Here is a 21,994-nt window from a genome sequence, read left to right as displayed (position 1 = left end):
ATAACAGGTGTAAAAAATGAAAGGCTACTGTACAAATGTTTTAAAAAGATGAGATTATCTTTTAAAAAAATTAATTAATTTGCTACCACATCTAAGCTCCGATCTAGAGTCAAGACTCCCTGGATTTTATTTTGTCTTAGATAGCTTTTAGCTATGTGGTCATCAAGTCTCAAAATTCTGTATATGCTTCATTACCCTCAAATTTTATATGTTGTCATAACAGTCCCAAGTTAACAGAGTCATTGTGAGGATCAAATAATCAGATTCAATGGGACTTGTTTCAATAGTGCCTGTATTGTAGCAAATATTCCATAAATGACAGAGTCTTGGCAGAAAACAGACCACACCACCAAAAAGGAGAATTTAACTGATGCGAGTAAAACAAACAAAAAAACTATTCACAATAGTGTGTTCAGCTTAAGGAAAACCAACAAAGCAGGGAACACCGCAGGGCTAGCAGCAGCAGGCAGCGGGAAGCAGGAGAAAGTAATTACTGGAATCTGGAGGAAGGAGGGCCACACATCACAGGAGCTGTGACCTGTATGTTCAACCATTGCATTCTGGTAGGGAGGGATCCTGGGAATAAATCCCCTAACCCCGCTCAAGGAAGAAAGAGCTTTGTACCCTAACAGGTAACAGGAATCTTTACAGGGCAGGGAGAGACCCAGCATATCAACACATGCAGCCCTTTGCTCCAAATTTCTGCAACAAAGTAATGTCATGCTGTTCTTGTAAGAGCACCACTTTGACTTTTTCCTGTTATTATTGCTTTAGTTGTTGCAATTTCTTTTGTTTGCTTTCTGCCATCCCTTCCCCAGGCCACATCACTAATGTTACATTACTTCTTTCTGCCTATATATTAGAATATTCCAGATGCTTGTCCTGTCTATAAGCTGCCTTTACCCAGTCAATACATTTATTTTGTTTTGGTTTGGTTTTGCTTGCATTTTCCTGAGTGCTCGTTAGTTGTAAAGAACACTGGGTCCTGAAACATCATTTCTCTCTGTTTACTAGAAACATTGTCATTAAAAATAAGATAATATATTGGGTGGCCGCTGTGGCTCAACAAGTAGGGCATTGGCCTCATATACCTGGAGGTAGCAGGTAGCGGGTTCAAACCCAGGCCTGGCCCAAAAGAACTCCAAAAAAAAAAAGAAAGTAAGATACTATTTCCTGAGATTTAGTCAAAATACACTCACATGTTTTAGAATGGTTTGAATTATAAAATGTCTTACATAGATTTATTAAATCATATCACTCTTTATTGTCTTTAATAATGAACAGAGTATTTTGTTTGAGTCAATTGAGTCAAAGAAAAAAGGTCAGGAATTTGAGAAACAAGCATCTCAGGAGAAAATGATGAAGAAGATGAGATCCAATTTTTTGGCTGAGTATGGCATGGTCTCATACAAGTCTGCAATTAAAGGTTTGAAATACCAGAGAAATACATAGTCTTTACCAGTACAATATTAAAAGAGTATTGCAATCTATATTTCACTCCCTCCTATGGAAGCCAGTCATTATATTTTGTAAGTTGTATTTTTGGAGAGAGATAATAATGATGGAAAGAGGTAGACTATGTATGATGAGGTTTGACAATTAAGTCTGTGAACTCATTCTAAAAAAGTGCTTTGAAAGTTGGACTAGACCCTGGAAACAGTGCCTAGCTTCCCAGGGGAGTACTTTGAAAGTGACTGTAGTGATACTCAGCAATGAGGTATGTCGCACTTTTGTTAGGATGAGTTCATGAACTTAATTTTCTGACCTTCATATATTATGTGAGAGTGAGAATGTGTAAGACTACTATTTATTAATTTTGTTATTGGTTATAAAAATTATTTATGGAGTAAGGCAATTCCTTATGAACAAGATTTGGAAATAGAGATTCTGTGCATGTGTATGTGTGCATGTGTATGAGAGAGAGAAAGAAAAATAGAAAGAGAGAGGACAAGACCTTCTTCTCAAATTATAAATTGTAATTATTAAGTTTCCTATGAAAATTTTACATATACTACATCCATTAAAAATCACTAGATAGTCAACTCAAACAAACACCTAATTTGAAAGCTATTATAGGCAGATGTATTAAGGCAAACTATTGAAAGGATTTCAGTAAGTCATATAGTGGTTTATTTAAACTAAGGTAGTAAATAATTTTATTATAGTTAAGGAATTGAAGTCACAAAAAGATGAGGTCAATTTCACCATAGGATTGAGCAACAAAATAACATTCATTGCATCTCATTCACAAAGCAAAAGGTTTACTTCCAAATGAGAACAAAAACAAAACATTTCTAAGAAACTTGGCCTTGTCAGCATTACTCCTATTCATAACTAAACAAGGGAGTAGAATTAACTTTCTGTGAGAAGGTCACTGGAGATTAGACAGTGAGGATCCTACAATGACTGATAAAGAATGGAGTCTTGGATGAAATATCAGCTTTCTCACATCTATAGAAATGAGACTGATATTTCTATCCATAGGGTAGTTGTAAGAATTAAGGCACCCCACAAGAGAAAGTTCAGGACATTTAGCATATGCTGGTACAATATTAAATTTTAAGTGTATGCTCATCCTATGACTAAACCAACTTCTTTTCCAGACACTGGGTGTGGGAGACAAGTCTGATGCCCAAGTTCCTGACTTTGAGGAGCTTAACGTGGACAAGAAAGTAAAGAATAATGAGAAAGCAAAATCATATAAGAAATGTATTAACATTAAATATTGTATAAACCAGGGGTGGATCGTCAGTTAGTATTAATGATACGGTTGCCTTCCTGTTAAGCTCGTTTATATAACATTAATATGCATTTCATTTCTATTGGCATAAGTACTGTTTAAAATATCAGGCCAATTGGGCATTTGTGAATCAGTACAGTAAACAGAAAGCATGGCAGGCTAAAAGGAATAAATTTAAGTGTCCAAAATTCATTCAGTTATTTAACAAACATTTTTTAGTCTGTCTTTACAGTAGGAATCATTCTAAGCACCTGCAAAACATCAGTACGTCATACAGATAGTAATCTCTGCCCGTTTAGAGCTTACAGTACCAGCCAGGGAAATGGAAAGCTTACAGTATGCTACGGAGTGATAAGATTCTAAGAGGGGAAGGAACAAAAAAGGAAGGAAATGAAAGGAAAGAACAAAGCAAATAATAACAAAACAAAAAAAAAGAGCCGCAGACAATGGGAAATCAGAGCAGTAGGGTTAAAGGAAAGAGACTAAAGTATTAAATAGGATAGTCAGAGAAGGCATTATTTAGAAATGACATTTGAGCACAGATTTGAAGCAGCTGAGGGAGTTAAGTCATGCAAATACCTGAGGAAAAACCTTCTAGGCAGAGGAAAGAGTCTAAAAGATTGAAGTGTTTCTGGAATATTTGAGAAATTAGTTAAAGTGCATAAGAAGAAAAAATAGGAGATTAGTTCAAAGAAACACTATGTAATGGGATGGAGACCAGATTAGATAGTATCTTAATGGCAATTTTGAGGTGGCTTTTGTTTGAGAAACTTTGGCATTACTTACAAGATTTTGAGCAACAATGTGTACTAAGAATAGATTTTGAGGCAAGTAATAGAAGAATGAAGTCTAGTTAAAAAATTTAAGGCAGAAATTCAGAAGAGACTTGATGGTGGTCTGAGCAAGGGGGCAGCACAAAGGTGGCATGACAAAGATTCCGGACATGCTCTGAAGCTGAAATCAAGAGGAATTCCTAAGAGACTGGATGTGGGATATAAAAGAAAGAGAATCATCCTAGCTGACACCAGGGTTTTCAGACTGGAGTTCCTCCCTAGCAAGTAAAATGGGGAAGGCTGGAGTGGGAACACGCTGGCTGGGGTGAGGCAAGATCAGAAAGTTAGTTTAGGGATGCTAGCTTTAAGATACCTACTAGAGGTTCAAACCATCCCACTGGTGGCTCAGTGGGATCACAAGAAAGTAGATGTAGATAGGGAACAAAAGAGAAAAGTGACTGTGAAGCAGCGACCAACAAGGGAGGAGAAGAGCCAACATCGTGTGCCTTCCCCAAACCCAAGGGAAGGCAGCATACCAAGTGCACACCGTCCAACACCGCTGGGTGGTCATGTGAGGTGAAAACTGAAGATGAACCACCAGATTTGGCAATACGGTGGTCATCAGATCCTTATCAAGAGCTGATTTGGTAAAATGACAGAGTGAAAACCTGACTAAGGTGGATATAAAAGAGCATGGAAGGAGATAAATAGATACTGAGAATCCAGCAAACACTTTTGAAATGTATTTTTGCAAAAAAAGAGAAAAGAAATGAAGAAGTGGTTGATGAAGGAAATAAAAATTTTAAATATAGGAGCAATAATAAAATGTTTATCTGTCAATAAAGAGGTAAAATTAATGATGTAGAAGACGAGAAGATCAGGCAGCGTTACCCTTGTGTAGGAAAGAATGTAGTGCACAGAGGCAGGGATTATTTTAGACAGAGGCAGGGATGGTTGATTTAAGGTAACAGGTGGAAGGTCAGGTCATGTGGGTGCAGAACTTGGTGGGGAGGTGCATGTAGTGATGGAAGTCTATGAAAAAATCTTCTGCTTCCAAATTGAAACAAAGTTGTCAACCAAGAGTGAAGATCAGGTAGGAGGTATTGGTGGTTTACAGAAAGAAGAAAGGGTGTGGTATCTGTGTCCAGGAAGCTAGAAGCGTGAATGGTCTAGGGAACTGTGGCATGATTCTCAGATATAACAAAAGACATCCTGTGCTTGTGTCCAGCTATATGGGTGCAGGTATGGAGTTGGATATAACCAGGATAAGAATTTAGCCAGACAGTTACCAAACCAAAATAAAACTAAACAAAAAAAAAAAACATTAAGAGAGGGGGAGGTTTGTTAAATCTGTATGTATATAGAAGTGATTATGACTTATGATCATGGGATTTGTTTAATGAAAAGAAAGAGGAGATTAAGTGAGTGGCCCTCAAAGTGTAATAAAATCACTGATTTAGAATCATGATTGGGTTAAAGAATTGTTTGAGAAGGGTTTCTAGATGAAATGAGCTAGAAAAGTGGAGCCAGAGTCGTAAGGTAGAGATTATAGGCAGATCACAGAGACTGACCATAACGAACTCTAAGATAAAATTTCGGGAGGGAGTGTCTAAGGATGGGTAAAGAACATGACCATTGGAGGAGGGGAATTTAAGAAACGTAGATGATAGTCTGTTGAAAGGCCATCAACATGCCTACTGAAATTACCAAGCATTGTGTTAGGTGTCATGCTGGAGAAAGTGCCTGCATTCTTGGAGCTAATTTCCTGTATTCAAAGAATTACACATTCATGTGAACTCCTTAGAGGATGTACACCTACATGTGGAAATAATTTGAATCCATATTTAATCCCATTTTGGTTTTATATTTGAATAGATTTATGATGCTATGAGTCCAGGTTGGCAACAATAGCATATAATTTACCGACAGTTTTGTTTTTCTCCATACAATTGACTTTCCTAGGAAGTCAGGCTCAAAATTCCTGGTGACATAACTAAAGGTTCAGGAAGTGTCATTAGAGATTTCAGTCACTGGATTTATCAAGGCCAATAATTGAAGCAGTTTATCTGAATGCTCTTTATCTAACTGGTGGGCCATTTTACTTTTTTTTGGAGATAGAGTCTCACTTTGTCACCCTTGGTAGACCGTGGCATCATAGCTCACAGCAACCTCCAACTCTTGGGCTCGAGGAATTCTCGTGCCTCAATCTCCCGATTAGCTGGGATTACAGGCGCCCAATACAATGCCTGGCTATTTTTAGAGACAAGGTTTCACTGTGGCTAAGGCTGGTCTCCATCCTGTGAGCTCAGGCAATCCACCTGCTCAGCCTCCCAGAGTGCTAGGATTACAAGCGTGAGCCACCACACCCAGCCATACGTTTTAACCTTATAACACCGAAGCACCAAAATAATTGACTATTTGGGTAGACTGCTTAAATGCAGAACATGGCAGAGTCTTCTTCTGACTTTCATCTCTTTTTATCCTTTGAAACTGGGCAACTATGCATCTAGGTTTGCCTAGGACAATCCTGATTCACATCTGTTGTTCTAAAGAAATTATGAACAAGCACACACTGACTTAGATGATACATTTTGTGAGCACCCTGTCTATATAACTGGGTTCCTGACTTCCAGGACCATTGATGAAAGAGACAGCAGGAAAGGTCTAAGCACTCCTGTGGCGGATCCTAGCTGCCTGACAGTTGTTGAGCTCCCTTCATTGTTCACTCCAGGGGAGAAACAGAAAAGGAGCAAAGTTCCTAGTTGGTCATGCTGGGCTGAAAAGGAATATCACCACCATTGCCCCCGACTGGCTTATTTCAAGCCTTAGCTATTTCACTTCTTAAAGTCAATTATTTACTGAAAGGAGATAATGTCAGTTTTCTCTCATTCTAATCTTATCACACATTCCCTCTCTTTTATTGTGACAAATCCATTATCCTTCATACATGTTTAGGAAGAATTTTGTTATTATTTTCTCACTCTCCCACACATAGCGCCTGACACAAGGGGTAGCCGGGAATGATTACACAATCACATAAAGACATTTTTATTTGCTAATACCACTAAGACATGCTCACTTCAGAAGCATATTGTGATCGTTTCTTTATGGTAAAAGAGAAAGTTAAAAAAAATTAACTCGAATTATTATGGTCTTACCCTTGAGAATATTTTTACACATTCTGATAGATAAGATATATTTAAGTACTTTTGATTATTAAACCATTTCTCTAAAACTTTTCACAAGTACACAAAAATATTACATGATAGAAATTTTTCTGTAGTATTAATATGGTTAGTAATTATACCTTCAAATAAAGGTCCTGATTGAAAAGTGTAATTGAATATTACTGGAAGAAATTTACATGCTTGATTTTGCACAGCACATTTCCACTTCTTCCACTCACCTCTGATTTTATTAAACCCAAATTTCATAAAAGAGAGATGACACTAACATATGAATATTACAAGAGATTAGCAAACATTTTATTTTTCATTTTTGACAGGATAGCATGCTATGTTCTTGATGTAGGTTATCTTTTCCTATATAGAAATAATATTTCAATAAGGACTAGTACTAATCGCATTCATTATCACTGTCAGAATGTGTATAAAATTCATCGACACCTATGCCTTCTTCAAGGCTTCCCACTGCCATTTCATGACAAGTGAGTGTAAGACAGTGCCTAGAAGATTTTGGCTCCAGGAAAGATGCAAGGAAATTCTGAGACTGGCAATAGAAAGGGAGGGGGAGGAAAAAATTATGGTGGGAAGCCTCATAAAGAAGGGCAGTTTCCTTGAGGGAAGGAAACTTGGATTGTATCAACTTTTTTTTTTGCAGTTTTTGGCTGGGGCTGGGTTTGAACCCACCACCTCTGGCATATGGGGCCAACACCCCACTCCTGTGAGCCACAGGCGTCACCTTATTACATCAACTTTTTTTTTCTCTCTTGGAAAATCCTAGTGAAAGTTAATGAAACGGAGGGAGTTCAAGAAGGAAGGTACTTAGAAGCTGGCAAACCAACTCTTAGTAATCAAACTAGGTATATATAATAGATGTGTGTTGGTCTAATCTAGTACAAGTTTTTAAAGAGGTCATTCTGAGTAAGAAATAAATAACTGAAGTATATACAATAAGCTTAACGTGAAACAGTGTTATTAGTCTGTAATTCAAGGAAGAATGTGACTAAATGTGTTCTACAGGAAAGTGTTTTGCTACTGAGGATTAATTATTTCTTCCAGAAAGTCCATATGCCACAAATACCTTTTCAGAGGAACCAACTGATTTAAATAGAAGGGATATTTTATCTTACAGACAAGGATTTGATTTCCAAGAACAGGCCACCCAAAGTGAGTTTCACCAGCTTTTCTCTGTATCACCACACACCATTTCTTCCTGTCTCAAAGAAATAACATTCTCGAACCTTCTTTCTCCTTTCTCTTCTAGGATTGTCATACATTTTTTGTTTCTTCTTGTCTCAGTCTGTCTCTACTCACTTCATATCTTTGATCTACAGATAGGCTTAGGTTTCTCTAACCCTAACTACAATCAAATTTATTTTATTTTTTTATTATTTTTTGAGACAGAGTCTTACTTTGTCCCCTCAGTAGAGTGCTGTGGCATCACAGCTCACAGCAACCTCCAATTCCTGGGCTCAGGTGATTCTCTTGCCTCAGCCTCCTGAGTAGCTGTGACTACAGGCACCCACCACAAGGCCCGGCTATTTTTTGTTGCAGTTTCGCCGGGGCCTTGTTTGAACCCACCACACTTGGTATATGGGGCCGGCGCCCTACCCACTGAGCCACAGGCGCCGCCCAAATTTATTTTAATAGTCCTTTCTTCCTCAAGCTAGAAAATATTCTCTCTCTTATCTGGCAAACTTCTTAGAACTTAAATATATTCCTCAGATTTCTCTATTCTCATTTACTCTTCTGTCAGAGTCCCTGTCTCGCCAGGGGACCTCTTTTTAAAAAAATTTATTTATGACCCAATAATAATAATAAAATTCATCAGCTATATCCTATTCTCTTACTAAAAAGCCCCTTTATGGGTTTTATACGCTTGCTGATCTCTGCTTCGATATTCAATTTACCTGCTTTGGCTCCTGGGATGTTGTTATTCCCTCAACTTCTCCAATTATTTTTCCACAATCATTTAATGAATCTTTCCAGATTCCTTTTACTCCCTTAATCTTAAAATTATGCCCTCAGTCATCCTCACTCCACTCTTATTTCCTCCTAATGTTTATTTACCAGTGATCTAATGCTTGCCCACAATTTCATGCAAACCATATGGATCGGAATATCATATATTCAGCCTTAACTTCTAATCTGATTATGGACAGAAAAATTTTGGCTCTTTACATAACATCTCTATATGTGACTACGTATCAGTACATCAAATGACTAACATTCATTATCTCTCTTTTTGCTGCCCCAGTGGTAAAACAACAGCAACAACAACAGCAAAGGTTTCACTCAGCCGTATTATTTATGTTCTTTAGAGTTCTTCCATAGGATGCCCGATAGTTCTCCATTTCCTTATGTTTGCTCGCCTCATCTCTCTTCCCAGAATAATCGTCTTTCTGTTTTTATTTATTTTTATCCATATACTCATACAGATCTAACTTAACTGTCACATCTTCCTAAAATATTTTTCTTTGAGCCTTGAGCTCTCCAGGGATGTAAATTACAATTGTTTTATGCTGAATCCCAAAATGTAACTCAGTGCCTGGAACAAGACTGGTTATCATATTCTGTTACACTTGCTTTCTCCCCTTGTTTCATTCGTGATATTGGTGTTTACAATATTTTGAGCTGTGCTAGTGATGTGACATGTATATTTCCATGTTCAAGTCTTCGAGGTCACCTCCATGACTACTTATTTCTCAATTTCTACCATGGACGTTTTCTGGTAGATACGTGGTACTCTGTAACTGTCATGTTTAAAAGTGACTCATTCAATCCCTTTATTTTCTCAAAATATTAAAGAAGTAGGGTGTAGCCTGTGCCTAGTAAGGAAAAAAGAAAAGGAGGGAAAACCGGGGCACGAGATTAATTAACAGAGTAATTCCTATGTGCGTCTGTTTATTAGGTAGGAGGAGTAGAGTTTATTAGAGTTGTGTGCTGGCACGTGACCATCCACGTAATTTATGGGATAGGGTAAAAAAGTATACCTTATCTAATAGTGAAAACAGCATTCCAAGAAACAGAGAGTCTCCATAGTTATTAATTGAATTTTTTTGTTGCTCTGGCAAGAATCCTGTGAAAATCGAGCACAGCATATAATATGCCATTGAGCAACCTATACCCTGAAAGAAACTTTATTTTACAGAATTTACCCAGACACACCCACACACATGTGCACAAGTTAATATCAACACATCTGGCATAAGCCATCTGGATATGTTCGCACGAGAGGTAACGTGTTATTGTGTTATTGGTAGGAAGACACTGGAAACTGTCAATCAGTGTTCTAGCCTTGCCTGATTCTAACTTCGTATATTATTCTAAGGAAAGCCTCTTTATCTCTCAACCACATTTGCTTTTGTTTAAATGATAAAATAGATAAATGCTAAATAAAATCTGTGGTTCTAAAAATCCCCATGTATACAGAACCATGTGGAACTGAAAACTCTTTATTTATTCTACATGTTGAAAGAACAGATTTTTTTCTCAGTTTGTCCAAAAGATCTAATAAAATCATTCCCCATAGCGTTCATGACCTGTGACATGGCACAACTCTTTATAGGAAAACAATGACTGAGATAGAACCATCTGGATACACCCCTACACCTGCCACCTCTCACGTCACCATCACACACACCCACACCCACACACACACACAGCTCTTCCTTCCCACAAGAGAAGGGAGTGAGGTATTTAAAAACAACCTTGCAAAAATCATTTTTGAATATTTTTAAAACTTATTCAAATTTATCTAAACAAACATCATTGTCTTTTATACACAGCATTTGCATATTTCTTTATTCCTATTACTCTGATAAAAATAAAAGGAGGGTTTAGTGGAAACCAGGAGAAGCAGCAGAGAGGGGAGGTAGGCTGTTGCATGCAATTTCCACCTACTGAGTCATTCCACTCTTTAGCAAGAGCTAATATCACATGACCTAAAATAATTGAAAATGTGAGCACCTTCTATAACATCAACTATTTTAAATGGCTGTAGTGCTATTATCACAAACCCAATAACACCTAAAAAAAAAAAAAAAAACTCCATTTCACAGCAATTAATTTTTTTTTTCAGGTAACTCCTCACGTTCTTCCTGGGGGTGGGGGAGGTTCTATACTATCATTTTAAGTCTGTTAAACACATTACATCCATCTAATTCATGTATGAGAAATGACTTACATATTATTCTAAAAGGTACAAACATAAGTATAAAGAATTTATATCACCATAGACAGAAGAAATTGTTCAAAAGGCCTTCGGGCTTAGCATGTTGGCGAGCCTCTGAGGCTGCTATCAGAAGGTTCAGCCCTGGCTTTTGGCAGAGCTACTGCCATGTTAATCTGCTTCATTACATCTCCACAATTTGCTCACCGCATTAAGGAGCAATATTTCCCTTGAGAGAGCAAGAACCATCCTTCACTTGGAAAGCTTTACTTTTAAAAGGTAAACAAATATAGCCACAGATGGACTCTAATAGCTGGAAAGCCAAAGCAATATTAAAATACACCGTGTCATAGTCAGAGCTCGTTTTGGCCTAGGAAGATTTTTAAATGCACAACAGATAAAATTAGAGCTTTCCAATCTTTTAGATCCGAACCCGAGCTTTCAAAGCACATATCCCGTTTTAAACGTCACAATTAACATAGACAACAATTCCCTCCTTGATCAAAGGTAGAATCATGCTGGCTTACCTGAAATAAAGAGAATTGTAAATCATAGCACAGAATCCATGCGGTGTTGAATGTAACAGTCTCCAACGCAATTCTTCAGAACATTTGCTGAAGGAGAAAATAAAATCTCACAATATGTTCTGTCCTCATTAAAGAAAAACAAAAACAAGAAAGGATGACCGCAGCATCCTGTCTGCTTCTGCCTTAGCTTTCTGTTCTGACACTCACTCGATGGTGCCCACGGTCTGTTAGAAAACAGCATGCTAAATGGAATAAATAAATAAATAAATTCAAGGCCGCTTCTGACATGACAGCTCCACCTCCTGGCCATAAGTGGAACCATTTTAATTCAAGTTCCTTTGGTAATGCAGCATTTAGCAAGTATGACTAAAGGGTGTACAGCACATAATTCCACTGTATTTCAAGTTAACCACCTTAATTAATTATAAGTTAAACATCTAAGAACCATTATTACATAAATTTTAAAAGTTGTAATTATATTATTTAAATTGTTCTTTCCTTATGATTTATTTTTCTTATACAATCTGAAAAAGTAATAAGTACCTCCCACAAAATAATTTTAGATGTCCAGCTTATTGTTAATGGATGCTTCTCTGTGGAAAAGTGCTAACTTTTATTACTTGAGAAGTTAACATACAACACTGTTGTTATTGTTGCTGTTTGGGGGAATGCTATAGGGCATTAATGAATGATGATAAAATGATAAATGACATACTTGAAGATCTATAGTCAATTCAAGCTATATAAACCATTTCAAAAATACAGATGCCAACTTACATGTCATATAAAATTTGATAATTATGCTGTAGTGTAAGTATATATTATTAGGAGAATAAGAGAAAAATAGATAAATTAAATTGTTAAAAGAATCCATTCAGTAAATAGCACTATTGATAAGCCCAAAGTTTTACTGAGCATATGATGTTCTCAATATACAGAAGGCAGCAAAAAATGTATACACATTTTAAGAAAGGAAAAAACTGTATTAAAATTGTAATACTTAATACACATCAATAACACGTTACCATGTAAATTGTATTTCATATCTTTTGTAATTACAGAAGTCAAATGTGACTTGAGTATTACCATTTCAATAGTTTTTTCTTTCTTAAAATGTATGTACATTTTTTGACACCCTCTGTATATTTGTTTGATAATTTTTTATGGCCAGTTTGAAGCCCAGACTTACTTTTTCAATTTTGAAGTGCTAAATAGACAAATTTTTCTCTTATGTTTTTATAATACTATTTAAATTTGGAGGCAGGTATGCGAACTTAAATTCTTACTGAAAATTTTTTTTATTTATTATTTTTATTAGTATTAGGTCATAGCTGTGTACAGTAATACGATCATGGGGCACTGGTTTTATAAACAGTTCGACACATTTTCATCACACTGGTTAACATAGCATTCCTGGCATTTTCTTAGTTATTGTGTCAAGACAATCATATTCTGCATTCACTAAGTTTCACATGTACCCTTGTAAGATGCACCGCAGGTGTAATCCCACCAATCACCCTCCCTCTGCCCAACCTCCCCACCTCCCCCTTCCCCATATTCTTAGGTTATAACTGTGTTTTAGCTTTCCTATGAAAGCCATAAATTAGTTTCATAGTAGGGCTGAGTACATTGGATACCTTTTCTTCCATGCTTGAGATACTTTACTAAGAAGAATATGTTCCAGCTCCATCCATGTAAACATGAAAAAGGTAAAGTCTCCATCTTTCTTTAGAGCTGCATAATATTCCAGGGTGTACATATACCACAATTTATTTATCCATTCGTGGATTGATGGGCACTTGGGCTTTTTCCATGACTTAGCAATTGTGAATTGGGCTGCAATAAACATTCTGGTACAAATATCTTTGTTATAATGTGATTTTTGGTCTTCTGAGTATATACCTAGTAGAGGAATTATAGGATTGAATGGTAGATCTATTTTTAGATCTCTAAGTGTTATCCAAACATCTTTCCAAAAGGAATGTATTAATTTGCATTCCCACCAGCAGTGTAGAAGTGTTCCCTTTTCTCCACATCCATGCCAACATCTCTGGTCTTGGGATTTTGTGATATGGGCTAATCTTACTGGAGTTAGATGGCATCTCAAGGTGCATGGATTGCAGACATAAGAAAAAAACGCTCATCATCTTTAATCATCAGAGAAATGCAAATCAAAACTACCTTGAGATACCATCTAACTCCCATATCTTACTGAAATTTTTGATAGTCAAGTCTTCCATTCCCCATGACAGTAATGCTGTCCATGGTGCTGAAAACCAATTCCAAAACTCAAGGAGTGTTCTAGGTCTCAAACTGGCCTAAAATATTGGCTTTGTAAGATTTGATTTAAATTTGACTTACAGAAGACCTACGTAAGACATACTAAGTAATAACATGTAATATATAAATAGTTAAATAATATTTTTAATACCCAAGAAGTGTGTATATACATGTCAACCAGAAAGGGTAGTAGTGTGATGAAATTATTTAATAAAAATACAATTACAAGCCACATTTTCTTTGACTCCTTTATATAATATTTCATTTCCTACTTGATAAATTCTACTAATACTGCATAAATAAATAATTAAGACAACTTAATGTGTACACTAGACTATCTCATCTCATAAGCTTTTGCACTAGCATAAAGACACTGTTATAAACCCTCAGGGCATCAGGGCATATAAATTATGACAATTTTCCCCCAAATTTTTCATCAATTCACTCTTGAAGGCCAAGAACTTTGAACTCATAAGATTAAGTCCTGAGAAGTCACAAACATTAAATGTCATGGAAGCTTCACTTTATATTTAAAATTATGGGAATTTTACAATAATTTATGTAACGTATAAAATTTTTATTAACATAGTAATTATTTTATTCATAATCTTGAGGGTACATTTTACCTTTTAGGAAGATGTCCCTAACTTATCCTGGCATTTTTTGTATCACTAGGCATGCCATCTTATGCTCCTTGGGATATAATATCCCAGTTTGAGAACCATTAGGTTATGTGGCACAGCAACCAAGTAACCCTATTAAACCTTGTCATATTTGGGTCTCAGAAATTTCCACTGGCTCTTCATCTCCCTCAAAATAAAACTCATATGTAAGCAAAAATCTGGACATGTGGTGAGTATCCAGTAAGTATGTCGGATTAAGTGTGTCAATGTTAAAATTAGAGCACTTGAGTTGTTTTTAATGGTGTTCTAATAAAATTTTAGTGAAATATTACAATCAACTCTTTTCATGTTAGTACTGTTTACTAGGGTAAATAGATTTTAAGGTAATTATGGTCATTTTGTTTTATGAAAAACTGTTTATTCTCACCTACAATTTATAATGTGCTTTGAAACAATTGTAGGACTTTTTCTGAAATTAACCTGACTTAGGCATTCATTTGCTTTAGCAGCAACAAATCAATGATGCATAATTTCTCACTGATGTATGTCTCTGGCAATGTTTTAATCATAAAATCTATAAATTTGTTTTGGCAGCTTGAATTTCATGATTATTTTATTTTTTAGGGATAAAGCAAGTAAGCATTATTTCACCTCCATTAAGTCTCAGACATTGATCATGACTTAATTTTCAACCAATCTCTTTATCATCCTTCTGATTCAGGAAATAAAGGAAGACTAAGAATGTGGTTTATTACTAATATTTGTTTGTATTTCCTTGCATTCTTTCCCTCTATGTAGAATATCTCTCTATGCAAATGAACAGACATTTTAAGAGGACAATTTTATTTCTACAGTTTTAGTCACCTTAAAATATACTAAATTCTTTTAAATCACTGATCAGGACAATGTCAAAAAGTTGAACTCCATATCTAATGTTTTTCATGCAACATTATCATTATAGCATCAAAGACCTTTAATCTAGAAGAGGCAGATATTTTTATGTCATGTTAAAAAATTGCCAATACCGATGAAAAGGATAGCTTATCCCAATAGTTCCAATGAGTATGAATTATTGATATTTAATAGGATGTTATAAAAGATTGATGGAGAAACAAAGGATAAGTAAAAATTACACTTGAAAAACTGATTTCCATAAACAAAGTGTGAAATACAGATTATTTTCTATAATTCTTTGATAGGAGAAGTGTTACAAATAATGTTAGCAATAGATAACATTTATTGAACACTTCTGATGTGCCAAGCAGTGTGATAAGCACTTGGCATCAACAATATCATTGAATTCCCAACAGGATTAGGAAGCAGTAGGTTTTAATTTTTTCTTTCTTAGAGGTGAGGAAAATAAAGCTAGTAAAATATATCTTGTTTCCTCAGCTAGTAAAATATATCTTGAATTTGAACTGAGACTGCTGTTCTCAATGCTCAAGTTCTATTTGAGCTCTACTTGAGATCCAGGAGATACAAACTCTGAGGAAATTATTCCAGTGACATTTAGAATTTATGTGCTTTTTGTTTTCAACTCCAGTTATTCACCAATTATGTGACTCAAAAGGGTAAGATGGAAGACGAAGGGAAGGATGATCCTTAAACATATCTCCGTTTGCTGTGGCATTTCAGAGCAGCTGATGTGTTTGCAATGTATGGAAGGATTAACACAGGAAAAGAAACAGGAGGAGCTAGAGTGATTAGGAAGATAAGTTGTCAAGAGATTAATGTCAAGATATTAATTAACACCCTCTTCTCCTAATGTGGAAGAAGAGGGCAAAGTAGTGAAAAGAGAATCACAGGACCCCTAGAACACTGCCAGGGGCCCTTCCCTTTCCAAATGACTCTCTAAGGAAAGAGTAATTCCATGATCCACTAAGCAAAGAGGAGTTCTTATACTTGCCCCAAGCCTCACAGTATTCTGTTACTGATACCAGAAATACACTAATTCTGGATGATGGGTCCCCATTGAGAGTAACAGAAGGATGTCTTGACATTGCTAATCAAGAGATGTGCCTTTATCCTGGAGTTAATAACTGAGTCCAGCATGACAAAGAACCAGTCAGACAAATTGACATTTTCTGAGCCCTATGCCAAAATGTGGTCACTAGGCTTCCATAAAAATCCCCCCAACAGGTGGAGGGTTGATCATAAACTCTAAACCCTTTTTAATGATTCTTATGATATCCATTTTATAGTGTTTAATTTTCTCAGGCTTATCATCATCACTATTGCTAATAATAGTGATTATCAGCAAAAAAGCTTTGATCAAAAAATTGCATTTGACAAATTCCTCATTTTACTTTCTGAAAATTTCCACCTCTCTGTAGGGTAGAAAACATGAGATAGAGAATGACAATCCTTCCTGTTCTTCTTATTATTTTTTTTTTTTTGCAGTCTCTGGCCAGGGCTGAGTTTGAACCCACCACCCCCGGTACATGGGGCCAGCGCCCCACTCCTTTGAGCCATAGGCACCACTTTCCTTCCTGTTCTTAATTCAGCCCAACAGAGAACTTTAGGAGGTGCTCCCTGGGCTGAGTTATAGAGTGCAGACAGTGCGGGTGATTGGAATCTGGGGGCGCTGCATTGAACAGAGAACCCTGCTGCCCACCTATAGGAAATACGAAGGCTGAACATGGAAGGCCAAGCTGAAGTCTTAATTATCAGAAGCAGCCCCCACCCTTATTGGATTTATTGCACTGCAACAAGGTACAAAGACAATGGCCATATGAGAAAATTTCAGCATGGCAAATGAAAAAACTAAACTCAAAGAAAACCCTAGAATGACGGGGCATGAAGCAACCCTCACAATGGAAAGGGTGGATAATTCCTCATGAAAATTATAGGAGTGATCTCATTGCTCTGCCTTGCTCTGTATGGAAGTAGTCATGTATTTGCAAAGAGAGAGCACAATTAGAAAGTGTTGAATTAAAGATGTGAATCTCTGACATTTTTCAGTCTCTAGGATAGCAGAGATAATTCTCTTGTGTTCACCAAACCATTTTATTTTCTTCTTTAACATACACCTTCTTGCTTCCTAAACTACATTTCCCAATTCCTTGGCGGTTAATAGAACCATATGACTGACTTACAACCAATACGATGTTAAAACAAAAGTGATGTTCTCCTCCTGCAGAGCTGGTCCCCCACGCGCCTCATGTAATTTTTGACAATCTCTTTCATCCTTTGTATCCTGGCCAGGTCCAAGCAAACCAGTGAAGGATTCTGAAGAGTCACTAACTAGATGGAATCTGGGTCCTAGCGTGGCAATTAACTGTAGTGTGAGTCGGGAGACAGAGACTAGTGAGGGAAATTATGGAGCAAGTCGTGCCTCAGAGCATGCATTGTTGACTAAAAAATCAAAATTAAAGAATTCTTTGGTATGTGCAGTGTTGCCTAAAGTATATTTCTTAGAAGTGTAGTTTTTAAGATGTTAATAGATTTTCCATTACAATGGTTACGGTAGGTTCTATGGTCAAAATACCTTAGGAAAGTTGAGTATAACAATGTATGAGCTAAGACATCACAGCAAAGGAAACTGAAACATGTCCTGGCTCAAATGGGACAAAAAACCTGGGAACCGTTCTGCTGTTCTGCTCCCTCCTGGGTATTGTCCGCCACCTCATGTTTGGGGTTGGTGGACACTCGTGTCCACATTGTGGCGCATGAGAAGAGGAGGCAGAATAGAGCCACCGATGCAACGTTAAGCAGATTTATTTTGTTACTGAAACATTTCTCAAGATATTTAAAGCACTAATGTGCATCATGAAGCTTTATCAGAGAGCTTTTTATAAGAAGAATTTGCCATAATTATTGGAGTACAGAACTCTTTATTTAATTTTTATTTTTTGAAACCTATCTAATGTTAGCTTTCTATGCAACATACTATCAGAACCATTAGCATATGAAGTTTCTTTAGTTATAAAGGCAGGGACTCACTACCTCACCTACCCCTGAAAGGATCAAAGGGTTTAGAAGGTAACCGCCTCCTCAAACCCTCAGCTGCACTTCCCAGTTTCAAAGTGGAATATAATTAGTGATGTGGAACCTAATAAAACAGTGTCTGTCAATTAATAAGGGAAACAACACAATTAAAAATAACTATAGAAGACTAATCCCCACGGCTCCTGAATTTGTGTATAAGTTTTGAAATAAGCATAAAATGTTTTCCACCTTTGAATTTTTAAAGAAGAAAAATTCTTTACCCACACATTTTTAAAAAATATCCCTAGGCTACAATCAGTATTTTTAACACTTCTTAGTTAGGAGTCATCCAGCCTTATAAGTTTAGAACCGAGTACCAGCACAGAAGGCTTAAAATATAAGAGTGGGAGTTTTGCTTTTGGGGCAAATTCAATGGCAGTTGTGGTTACAGCAGCAAAGCACAGGTTTGCTGCCGCACACCAGGAAGCCCAGGTCTCTCCTGACTACTTACCTAGTGCTCTCATTACTCTTTTTCTGCCTTCCTGCATCTGCCATTATTGCTGTTGGATCAGACACGGTGTTTTAAATATAAAGAGTATCACATTTAATTTCTTAATAATGATAATGGGTTTACGGTTGTAAATGATGAATTTTTCACATGATTTAACGTGTATCTGAGATGATCCCACTCATCCCACAAGTCCCCTCTTACTTTCATCCAGAAAAGATTTCTTGAGAGGGGAAGGGAGTTAGATAACAAATAGCAGGTTGGGAATTGCACTTCACCTCGGGTAGGATCTGATTTCTCTTGAAATTAGATCTCCAGTGTGAACAGCATATATTTTGAAGCTGAAAAAAATTGCATGCTTCTGTCTGAATCATGAGCAACTGTGGCTTCTGAATTAATTTTTACTAAGCACAGAACTAATCATAGCTGTCACGTGCTTTAAAACAATTCAGTAACTCGGCTCGGCGCCTGTGGCTCAAGTGGCTAGGGTGCCCGCCAGAGCTGGAACTGGAACAATGGAGCTGGTGGATTTGAATCCATCCTGGGCCCGCCAAACAACACTGACAACTACAACCAAAAAATAGCCGGGCCTTGTGGCAGGTGCCTGTAGTCCCAGCTACTTGGGAGGCTGAAGCAAGAGGATCACTTAAGCCCAAGAGAGTTTGAGGTTGCTGTGAGCTGTGATGCCACAGCACTCTACCCAAGGGGACAGCTGGAGACTCTGTCTCAAAAACAAAAACAAAAACAAAACAAAACAAAAAAACAATTCAGTAACTCACCACTGCCCGAGAACAAAATCGAAGTCCCTGTGTTGACAAGCATATCTTTTTAAGGTATGACTCCTTCTGGCTTTATCTTTGCAAGTTTACCTCCATCTCCCCTTCAGCATGCACCACAAGCTTCTGTATTGTTGAATCTTCCCAATCACAACATATACATTCATGCCTCTGCTTCATTCTTCACATGGCTATCTCTATCGAAAACTTCATTGTTTTCCAATATGACCTGCATAGCAAGCTAATAATCTTATAAATCCCAGTCCCCATGAAGACTTCACCAACTGTCTAAAACAGATTCACCCCCCTTTCCTCCTTACTGTGAGTCCAGTATTATAGCTCCCTCCCTCACCTAAACTCGCAAGGCTGCCATAAGGATCCATCACATAAGAACGTGTTTGCCAAGATATTTCTGAAACAATAAACTACTACAGGGTTATTCTGAAATTATCAGCAGGCAGTGCTTGCTAGCAATCGGAGAGACATTTTGTGCTTGTTTGTCTTTTCTCCCTTGGCATTGAAGTAAGATGCCATCACTCCGTAATATTATTATTCAGTTAATTCTGTCATTGTAGCCCCTCCTCCTTTTACTCTGTCTCTGGGAAGGCAAAGAGCAGACTGCTAAACAGAATTGTCCCAGCTGGAATGAAATTGAGAGTGTGGGTGCTGAACGAAATGTCATTAACACTGTGGGCAGAAGCAAAGGAGCAGAGAAACGCTTTCTTCACGGAAATAGCTTCCGGGCTGTCCTCCACCTTTAATAGTTTGTACCTCTAGGTGTTAGACTTAAACAGAAAGGAGCAAACATTTCTAACCCATTCTGTCTTTTTAAATAAAGGCAATCTCAAATCTGTGAGCTTATGCAGACCAGTGTGCAGACCCATTCAATATGATAACCATTTATTAGCAGCCCTACACTAGTTGCTAGAGGCACAAAGACAGGGAAGGCAAAGCCTCCACTTCACCTTCTAAAAGATGCGAAAGAAGATGAAACCAAGATTACCCCTGAGTGGGATATAGTTCATGATACCAGCAAGTATGGCAGATAACAGAACTAGCAAAACTCCCCAGGTTGGAAGGTGATCAAGAAAGGCTTCTCACGTGAAGAAATATAAATAACTAATATACTTATATGACTTTCCACCACGAACATGTTTTGGGGTTGTTGTTGTCCACCCCATGAGAGCATATGTTTTATAAATTTATCATTTGGTCAAATACCGACCGAATTGGAAAAAATGCTATAACATATATTATATGCATATGTGTATGTGTATTTTTTTTTTTGAGACAGAGTCTCACTGTATTGCTCTCAGTAGAGTGCTGTGGTGTCACAGCTCACAGCAACCTCAAACTCTTGGGCTTAAGTGATTCTCTTGCCTCAGCCTACCAAGCAGCTGGAACTACAACACCTGGCTATTTTTTGTTGTTGTTGTTGCAGTTGCCATTGTTGTTTAGCTGGCCCAGACTGGGTTCAAACCCTCCAGCCTCGGTGTATGTGGCTAGTGCCCTAGCACTGCACTATGGGCGCCAAGCCTATAACTATATTTTGAATTACAAAATAAGCTTCCCTTTCTCTTGCTGTCCTGTCTAAATTTTAAATAAACTTGATTTTTATTTAAATCGAATTTGACATTATATTTAAACTTATGACCCTGCATATTGCCTTTCTTACCAAGAAATTTCTACAGTCAAATATTTTCAGTTTTAAAGCACTCAATGTCATAATCAATTATTTACAAGGTAAATTTTATTTTTAGTTGATTTCAATTTTATAAAGCCATCAATACTTTGTGGTCCTTTGAAGAAATTTGAGTCCCATTTATGAAAGTGGAGGAACATATTAAGTCTCACTAACATATTTAATATGGTCATTTCAGACAGACAGTGCAAGGTCAAAGCCATAACTAAAGCATAAGACCCCGAGCAAAAGGCAACTTTATGAGCATTTTTTTGTCAGATACATAAAATTTTTATATATTTTAAAGAAGCTTGAGTCATTCTTTTAAATACTTGATTTAATAAAAGTAATTTATCTCCACTGGTAAATTTAATAAATTATCAAATCCCTAATAAGCGCAAAGATAGGATATTGGAAATAAAACCAGTGCTGATAAAAATTTTCAGAGGAAACGTCATTAGATAAATTCAAGTGGGAACTACCACCCCACCCAGGTCCTCACAAAAGGTAAAGTATGACATTTGGAATGTCACCCTTTGGGTAATGGTCTGTGGGCATGTATATGACCTTATCTGATGACGAAGTTCCTGATTAATTGCATTATAAACCCCTGCTTTTGTTTGAATCTAGTCACCCACAAATCAAGCAAAACCCTCTTCACTGACCCATCTTCAACTAGTGGGAAAAACGAGAAGGCAATGAGGCTAAAAGCAAAATGAGAGCCAACAATCACAGTGTCTCCCAGGGTGAGAGCTAATTTAATGCTACCCTTTCACAACATGCACAAGTAAATAGTTTTCATTCAT

At 37.0% G+C, this 21,994-nt stretch overlaps 1 protein-coding gene across 2 annotated transcripts in view; it reads right to left on the bottom strand.

Moving 5' to 3' along the window:
• The window catches only part of LOC128590433 (sodium channel protein type 2 subunit alpha), a 154,797-nt gene extending 143,163 nt beyond the window's left edge, over positions 1-11,634 (bottom strand). The window contains exon 1 of one of the 2 annotated variants that reach the window (XM_053597749.1): positions 11,394-11,634. The gene's annotated coding sequence lies outside the window, so the exon portion shown is untranslated. The remainder of the gene's footprint in view (positions 1-11,393) is intronic. The other variant, XM_053597748.1, reaches the window with a different exon arrangement.
• Between the last annotated feature and the right edge of the window lie 10,360 nt (positions 11,635-21,994).

This window comes from Nycticebus coucang, chromosome 7, assembly GCF_027406575.1.
Source record: "Nycticebus coucang isolate mNycCou1 chromosome 7, mNycCou1.pri, whole genome shotgun sequence".
NCBI classification, from domain to species: Eukaryota; Metazoa; Chordata; class Mammalia; order Primates; family Lorisidae; genus Nycticebus; species Nycticebus coucang.
This window is presented reverse-complemented; position numbering and strand designations above follow the sequence as displayed.